This window comes from Ochlerotatus camptorhynchus, unplaced genomic scaffold (assembly GCF_037179485.1).
Source record: "Ochlerotatus camptorhynchus isolate MF236.1 unplaced genomic scaffold, CSIRO-AGI_Acam_v1.1 ptg000253l, whole genome shotgun sequence".
Lineage (NCBI taxonomy): Eukaryota > Metazoa > Arthropoda > Insecta > Diptera > Culicidae > Ochlerotatus > Ochlerotatus camptorhynchus.
Genome location: NW_027040743.1, coordinates 896,606 through 906,023, shown reverse-complemented (window position 1 = coordinate 906,023; position 9,418 = coordinate 896,606).

The window sequence follows — 9,418 nt, the reverse complement described above, 5'->3', positions numbered from 1 at the left end:
AGCTGATGTTCACCAACGAAGGGAGACGCCGTTGACACCGAAAAGGCTACTTCAGTAGCTGCACAGGGTTTGCTATATTCCCTGGTTGCGAACCGCCATCGCAACGCGCAAACCCAAGCCTCAAACCCGCCATTGTAGTGACCACAGCTCCAGTCACCAAGCGCCATCTTCCAGACCAGTGTAAGACACCGATCCGCCATTGTCGACGGAGTGATTAAGCCACCGATCGCCATCGCGGTCAAACAACAGCTGCCCAACATAATCACCGCCATCGTCCAGCAAACACCACCGGTACGTACCAAGGAAGCAGAAACACGAAGAACACACCCCATAATAGCCCAATAAAACCATCCGCACCATAGTTCCATTTTAATAAACTTTTAGACTTTTTCCACCCACACTTTAACTTCCAATTAATTTCATAATCACGTAAGAAATCCCACAGTTTCTGCACAGTTTGTTCCGCGTACCCCTCCAAATTACCAAGTAGCATGCCGGCCCTGTGACACAGTTCAGGGGTCTCATGCTACTAAGCTAGATATCCGGGAGTCTTGGTTGAGCCACATAGGGTGAGTCTCATCTAGTCTCACTTTACCAAATAAGGTTCCAACATAAGAATTAAGGACCTCGGCTAACGGGGTGGCTGCCGCTTTTGCTTACTGAGTAGAAAATCGTGGGTTTACTCCCAGGCCTGCTTAAGCGAAACCTGACCCATCTCCTACCCAACTATCCAACTCCGTAGCATCTATGGGGGCGTCAGTGAGTCGCTGGCCTCCCGTTAAGTAGATGTTACATCAACAATATCCTTCCTTTCCCCGTACCGGAGAAGATGAGCGCGGCCGGCAATGGTAATTGTCATGCTTTTCCTTTTCTGAAGTCTGGTTGGAGAGCTATTCACTTCCAAATAGTTTTCCTTAAGCAATTAGAATAAGAACGTTAAAGTACACCGAAAATAGTTTTCAAGTAGCTTCCATTCGAAACGCAAATGATTTTCATCCATAAACAAAATTAATGGAATTCATCTGAATTTCACATGCGATCACGTTAATTCTATATGATTTTTCATATGAATTTCATCGGCCTCATAATATTCATGTGATTTTGTGGTGGGATTTTCAGCTATGTGATCACATGAAAGCTATGTGAAATTCACATGGTTTTCATCCATTAGATATGTGATAAATTTTTTGAGTGTAGATACGTGACAGTTGCCCGAATGCAATCTACGAATTACTCCGTTACAAATGTAACGCAACGCAAAAAATATAGGCTAGTCTTGAAATGTTCGAAATTTGTATTCAGTTTATTTAATTATAGGGGTAATGGCTCTAATGTTGGCCTATGGATCTAAGATTGGGCACATCGCTAAAAATCTGCTATTTATAAATTTTATCTAGATGAACGCGTCATTGGGACGGTACTAATGGATATTTTTGGGCACTATTGCAAATTAAGACGATTGCTGAATTTATGTGTGGGCCCAAATTAGAGGCATTTAGGCCGACATGACATCCTTCTTCTTCTTCTTAGCATTTCTCGATGAACATTTCAAATGGTCCTATCTGCTTTGATCGATTCTCTTCATCGACTTTCTCTTTCGTTAATAACTCAGCTGCAAAACCTTTCCCTGTTGCATTTGACGTTTTGGACGCTAGATAAGAACCTCCTTTATCAAACTATGTGGTAGAATTAGCGCGAAATCCGTTTGCATAGCAGTGGTTATGAAAAGAGAAAGTCGATGAAGAAAATCGATCAAAGCAGATAGGACCATTTGAAATGTTCATCGAGATATCAATCTTATTGCATATCGCATATTCCCCCCTATTCTGCGAGTCACGTGACTCCCTCTCACCGGTGAGGTGACTCTCCATTTGATTTGCATGAAGAGTCACCTCACACAAGGTGACAATTGTCACCTCACCGGTGAGAGAGAGTCACGTGACTCGCAGAATAAGGGGGATTAGCTTATTGCGTGCTCTCAACTTAGTGTTCTAGATGCACTTCCACAGTTATTAATTGAGAGCTTTCGATGCCTGTACCATTTTTGCATTGGTATTGGCAAGTCCAATCATTTTTCTATGCCAGCCCAGGGAAGTCGAGAAATTTTCCAACCCGAAAAATTCCTATAACGGACCGGGAATCGAACCCAGCCACCTCCAGCATGGTCTTGTTTTGTAGCTGCGCCTTTACCGACTGAGCTAAGGGAGACCCCGACATTACATCAATATCCCCTATACATCAAAGTTTAATGGTTGATTGTTGGCTTCAAGCTCTTATTAGCATGGTTATTGAGAAAATGTAAATGATACGTTCATCCTGATCTAGAATTTAGTTTCCATCCTACCAGCAAGAGCACCATTATCCAGCCATTCAGTTTATTTGCTCTTTTCACTTTATCCTGCTATTATTATTTTTTATTTATAACTTGTTCCGTATTGTGTTACTGTCACTTTGGTTAACTTTTACCAACAACAAGCAGAACACAACGACGACTCCAACTCAAAGTCAAGATTTGATAATTTAATTATGGCTAACTATCAAACGTCCAGCAGTTTTAAGTCTACCGAGTCTAAAAGTATATTTACATTACATTTATCTTAAAGGAAATTGAACTCAATTCTAGAGGGCCATCGAGAAACGGTTACGTTGTGTTAGAAATTTAAAATTTACTATTTCTCAAAGAACTTCAAGAAACGTTTGACTAACGATCGGTGGAAAAGTGGTCCGATGTAAGCCAAGACTTGCAGAAAAGGGGTGAAAGATACTAATCACACTGAACCAAATCACCCTCCATTTATAGAATGAAACATCATTCAGTTGCATCCAATTTCAATGTTTCTGAAAACCTTATGACAAAATCTGTCGGATGAATTTCTATTCGAAAACGTGTGATGCTCTTTTTATTGGTGAACGAATATTGACATGTTTTTGTATCTATTTCGTTAGCAATACATATGTTAGATATAATAAAAAAACATTCAGTATGGAAACGAAAAAATATCTTTTGAGATAGTCCCATAGCTAAAATCATTTGATTTCAATTATAAAATATTTTATAACCGAATAAAAATGGAAACACCCGTTATGTGAAAGCTTGAGTGCACAATTGTTATATGTATCCTCTTATAAACAGAGAATTAGAATGCTCAGATGTAAGTATACGTTTCATTTTGCTAACCCACATGTATTTAATGTTCAAGAATGTCAGCATTCGGAACGGTCAGCGCTACTGGCACGTCCAGAACGTTGTGGTTGATCAATTTTACAAACGGGGTCAGAAGATAAGCTTCCTTCCACATGCACGATGAGGTTGTTGAAGTTTTCCCATTCTTTCCCAGGCCCCATAGCAACTACGGATACTTTTCCCAAGAGCCGGAGCAATCGCTCCTGTAATGACATCGTTGACAACTCCAACATCAATCTGCTGTATAACAACATTTTTGTGGTTGGCTTTACCTCGCCGTCATCATTTGTCTCTCAAGGATCCAGCTCAGTTTAAATCACAACTTGTAAATAATATAATCATAAATAAATTGTAAAGTATGACTTGATGTTTTGCATCAGATTTTCATCCGGAATTTCAGCATTTAATTTCATTTTATAATTAGTAGAAAATAATACGATTTTCCTATGGTTTTATGTTTGATATATTACTACTTTGGGTTTTGAAAATCGATCTAAAATCATTCATTTATTCATTTGATTTATTCATATTCCAACAGATGATAAATCGAATGACGATCATTTCAAAATCATCTTGAGTGTGCCAATAATCATTCGATGCCAGTATGATGTTTTGGTTCAGTGCAAGAGAAAAAAAACATTATATTTTAATGACTACACTAAACGTTCGATAACTGAAAGGGACTTTTTGATTTCATAAAAATCACATCTTTCTGCAGACCTTTTTTGAAAACTATAAAACATATATTGCACGCTGATACGATAAGCTGGTATTTTGAAAATATTCAAAAAGTTCCTTTCATTTAGGAAACGTTTAGTGTACTTACCATGATTTAAATAAAGGCGATATATTGGGGTCCTCTGGATTTGATACCATTGCAGATCAATTTGCATGAATACGCGTATTTTGTCTGCAATGTGAGACGGCATCAGTGTCAGTCCCACTGAAAAGACATTTCTAAAATGCTTCAGGAGAACTTTCCCAAATCACCAAACAACTATTTCCAAAAAATGTTGACATGAACCGGAGACGACGAATTTTAAGAAGAAAACGGCCATGGTTTTGAAACTGACGAAACATTAAGTCAAATGACGAACCAGGTGAAAATAAAGAGTGAGTCGTGGAAAATGGCATACACATAAACAGCGAATGTAATGGTCATGAGAACAATATGCTGTCTAATAAATGTTGTACAGTCCCAAATTTTAAATCAGTGGCCATGCAATGAAATTTCTCCGTCATTGTTGGCGATGCATCTTGGAACTAAACCAATGTTTTTACACAATATTATAATTCAAAATATTGTGCAGTTAGTCCGAAATTTCATTCCGAACATTTAGCTCATTCCAAACAAATCCATCCTTTAGCGCCAAAAAAAAACATTTTTTTTCTGTAACACTTTAAAGTTTCATAATCAGTGAATGAATTGAACTTAGAGTGGAATAATAAGTGAAAATAGACTAACTGCATTTTTTGTCATAGTTCAAAATTTTTATAACAACATTTTATTTTATTGATCTAAGCTCAAATCAAAGCTCATATTTGAATCTCTAAACTATCATCCTTGAAAATTTATCTGTGTGTGCCATTTTCCACGAATACACCCTTTACCTAGTTCCAACCGTGTCCGAGTTAGGAAAATGTATCTTTTTTAAAAATATCAATACGATCAGCGCAAAAACAGAAGTGGCTCGAAAACCATCTATGAGTTCCGATAGCCAGTTTCGATAAAAAAAAACCCGTTCAGACGGCGGTTGTGAAACGCTACCTCAATTTCCACCGATAATTACTTTTCGCCGGTAGATAGCTGAGATGTAATGAGGAACAGATTTCGCTCTCGTACGAGTGTGGAGCGTATAGATAGTTATTCAGAACGCATATCGATCATGTGGATGAATCATATCCGGTCCGGCCCGGCTGGTACGGAAAACGCTGCTGGAAATAAATAGCGAGTGAAATGCGAAAAAGGAGAAAAAAGACCTGGTTTAGATTTCACGAAGGTATACGGAGAAAGGAGAACGACCCGCGATCTAAAGTCGATCTTCTGCGCTTGGACCGGTATACCGGTGAACATATGGATCGATTACGAGCTATGTAGACACCAACACACAACGCAGGGAAGATGAAGCAGCCAGTGCTGACGCCGAGAGAGAAGAAAATACCGTATATCTATGCAATGCACGCATTATTTTCCTCACAACGATGATCAATGATCGACTGGGGAAATAGAAAATTTCTTGTTTGTCCAAAATTGCTCAATACCGGCGAGGAAGCAGACTGTAACGATATGACTTTGCAGCATAAATAGGTAGATAGCTATAGATAAAGATGATGAACTAGGTGTAGGTAGTTACAAAAAAAAGAGACCGATGCTGCCAATTGACGATAAACAATTCCGGCGATTTATTGCTAACGGTTATTGCACTCCGATTTGGTCGAACGAGGAAGAGCATGATGATCAGGTAATTGTTTTCGATTGTGTATGTGTAGATTGGGCACTTTAAGGACTTAAGGATGTTGGAATTTTATGTTTCTAATTAAGTAAACTGCGAGTCCCATCAGTTGCAAGGACGTGGCCAAGACAGTTCTTGACTGTTGGTAAATATAATCCAATCAACCCGACTCCAGTTTTCGATTTAAAAAAACTGAATTTATCCACCAATTCTATTTGTCCACCAATGAACTTGTTGTTGAATTCTCCTGTGATTTGAGCATGAAGAATATGGCACGTTTTAGTTAACATCCACTCTCGTAACCCATACTCACCACAATATGTTCCGCCCATATCTCCGGAACCATATTCAAATTCCATATATTATAATTGCGATAGTATTTTTCAAATACCTAGTACAATTCATCGGAAACAATGATTTCCTCTATTATAGGAATCAAATAGGGTGAACGCTCCGATAGTTGCGCTAAGTTAGAAGCGTTAGGTTCCTATAGTTGTGTATTGTGTCTCCATGCACAACTATAGGAACCTAACGCTTCTAACTTAACGCAACTATAGGAGCGTTTCCCCTAATAGGTGTAAGGGAGCAAAATCTTAATAAAAATGTATTCGTTTCCGAGCAAATAGGGTTAACTACCCCATTTCCGGCCTAATAAGCACAACCCGCACTTAGTCTTTCTTAATCTAGCGCAGTTTAGCACCAAACGAAATGTTATTATTACTGATGGCTTCCAAATTGATTTACCTTTCCAGACGTACCGTAAGATTTGATAAAGAGAAACAAATTGTTGAGATATTATTAAAAGTCTAACACTGCTTCTTGATGCCAAACTCGGTCTACGCATTCTAAACTCGGCCTAACGCATTGAAACGCCAATGAATTCACTTCGGCCTATCGGATGAAGATAAAAATTGATTCGGTCGGAGGGTTTCTTTTGTTTTTGGGAATAATGGGTGCAAACCTTCATATCACGCGTTCTCATTGACTTCGTTCGGTAGCTTATTAACTAAAGTATCGTACCAAACGCATAATTGACTCGTTAACTCTGAAATCATGGATTTATTAGAAGTTTTCTGCTCGATAGCCCCAAAATGGGCGATTAGGCCAAACTAGTTCTCTACCCTATTAAACCTGTAATTGAATTCGCAAATCCACCCTTATTCGAGCAAAAACCCCATACCACAGCTAAAGTAACTCCACTAGCTCACCTACCCTGCAGAAACCCATGCACATATACTAGTTTAAAGTTTTAAATGCAAGCTGAAAGGTTTTGAGACCATGCTGCACGGAGCATTTTGTTCGTTTTTTTTTTTATTTTATTCGTTTATTTACTAGGCTCAGTCGTGTGTAACACTTTGTGGAGCCAAAAATCAGTTATGTTTGAATTTACTTTTTAAATAGCAGTAGTTCTAGGTTAGTATTGGATACCAATTACTCGTGGCGGGCTCGAGGTTAGTGCGTAACAATTTCGATTGGAAGGAGCTAGGTAGATACTACTCTCGGACGGTTGACCAAATCCTGGCTGAGCAGGGGCAAGTAGCACAGAAACAGGAGGATAATAAGACTGGGACACAATGGCTGGAAGTTGTTTGGAAAGGAGGGGATGGTCACTTCAAACTCTAACACCAGACAAACAAAGGAATTCGTAGATCGCCTGCATATAGGGAAGATCACGGGTTCCCAATACATCTCTTACTTTACGGAAGGGTTGTCTACCTCGGGCCACTAGGGTATCCAACAGTAGTGCTCTGGAGGCGTCATTACCCGGGCAATGCCAAACTGCGTGATCGATGTCATCATAACCGGTTCTGCACCTACATATATTGCTGTCAACGAGGTTTATTCTGTAGAGATGTGCGTCTAGCAAGTAGTGATTGGACATAAGTCTTGACATCACGCGAATGAAGCCTCGAGTTACATCCAGACCTTTGAACCACGCTCTCGAAGAAACATTTGGAATCATGGAATGTAACCACCGCCCAAGAGAATTACCTGTCCAATCGTTTTGCCAACGTACTAATGGGAAAAATTCATCATGTGAAATTCTTCTATCATAGATCTCGCCTTGCCGGGGATTGAGTAATGTGAGGGGACCCATACAAAGGTAATCATATATGAGCTTTCAACCACCAAACTCATCTGCTCCCTTGCCTTTGAAAGAAAATAAGACGAGTGCCTACCTGGTTTCATCGACCGAATAGCCTCAATCGAACTGAGACTATCCGAAAAGATGAAGTAATGGTCTGTGGGCATGTCGGAAATCATCCCCAATGCGAAGTTGATTGCTGCTAGCTCAGCAGCATAAACGGAACAAGGTTCCCGTAGTTTCCGAAAGGCGGTTGAGTATTCATTGAAGACGCCGAAGTCAGTGGATCCATCAGTGAAAAATCTTCTATTGCAATTGGCTTGTTGGTACTTTTCAGCAAAAATACGGGGAATTGAGATAGGTTGAAGTTGATCTGGAACTCCTTGAATAACCTATTTCATGGAGAGATCATAGTCAATGGGGGAACTGTAGTTAGTAAAGTATACACGAGGGGGGCTATAGCACGGAAGGCTAATATCCGATGACATATATTTAAGATAGATTTGCATGAATCTAGACTGGATGCTCAATTGGAGCATTTCTTCGAAGTTTTCAATCACAAGGTTGTTACTGACTCTACATTTAATCAATATTATTAATGAGAGCTCCCAGAAACGGTTCTGACCATGTTGTTCGTAAGAATCTTTAGAATTAGATATTTGGTATGGAGCATAAATATTACAACCAATAAGGTGAATTTAAATAATATATTTGATAATAATTTAAAAAGACTCGAATATTTCTGGGCAACATGGACGATATCCTTTTGGATCCTAAATCAAGTTTAGATTTGAAAGAAAATGTTATAAGTGATTTGAGATAAATTCAAATTCGAATATTTAAAATGTGAACAAATTCTGGACCTTCCCATTTTTTCAAGTCTTACAACTCAAAACTTTGTTTGGGTTTTGGAACTGATCATTTTTCAATACCCGGATATTCATTTATTCAAATCCGAGGTCTTGATTTATTATATTTTAAGCATTTTTTCAAACCCCAGGATATCAAAAGTTTCTCCTAGAACCTCTGGCATCATGATAATTTGTCGAGTCCAGGATCATGGCAAATTCAGGATATTGAACATTCTTCTTAATTTTACAATTTCGAAAATCTTTAAAAATACTCCAAGCTCGAGATTCTGCTATGTCTGGGATCTTTTTAATATTTCGATTTAAATAAAAATTTAAGTTCGCAAACTTCAAAATTTTCCTAAGTACAAACCTTGAAACAGAAGTACGTCCCAGAACCTTGAAGGAATTGTTCATGTCTTGGATCATTAAAATACATTTCTAGTCGAAGTCCTTTTCCCTTGATTTAAATTGTTTTAAAAACATTTTCAAATAAACAAGAAATAGACCATGTGCCAATAAATCAAATGAAAACTATTGTTGATGACATTTTATGTAATTTGTTATGTCAAATTTAGTGGAATCAAAGCACATTGAAGCAATTTCATTGGAATCTTTGCATAATTCTATTCAGGGTTGACATGCTCCTTTTTCACACAAATTGCTCTTTTTTCAATAACTTTTTCACTCACTTCATACAACTTGGGTTTAGTTTTAGCAAATGATAAAATAAGATCAGAGCAGCCTTACTTGGAGGAAATCATTAAATCAGGACTTTGATAGATATGAAGAACTTGATATAGAATAATGGAAAAAAACTAGCTAAGGACAAAGAAAAATTAAAAAA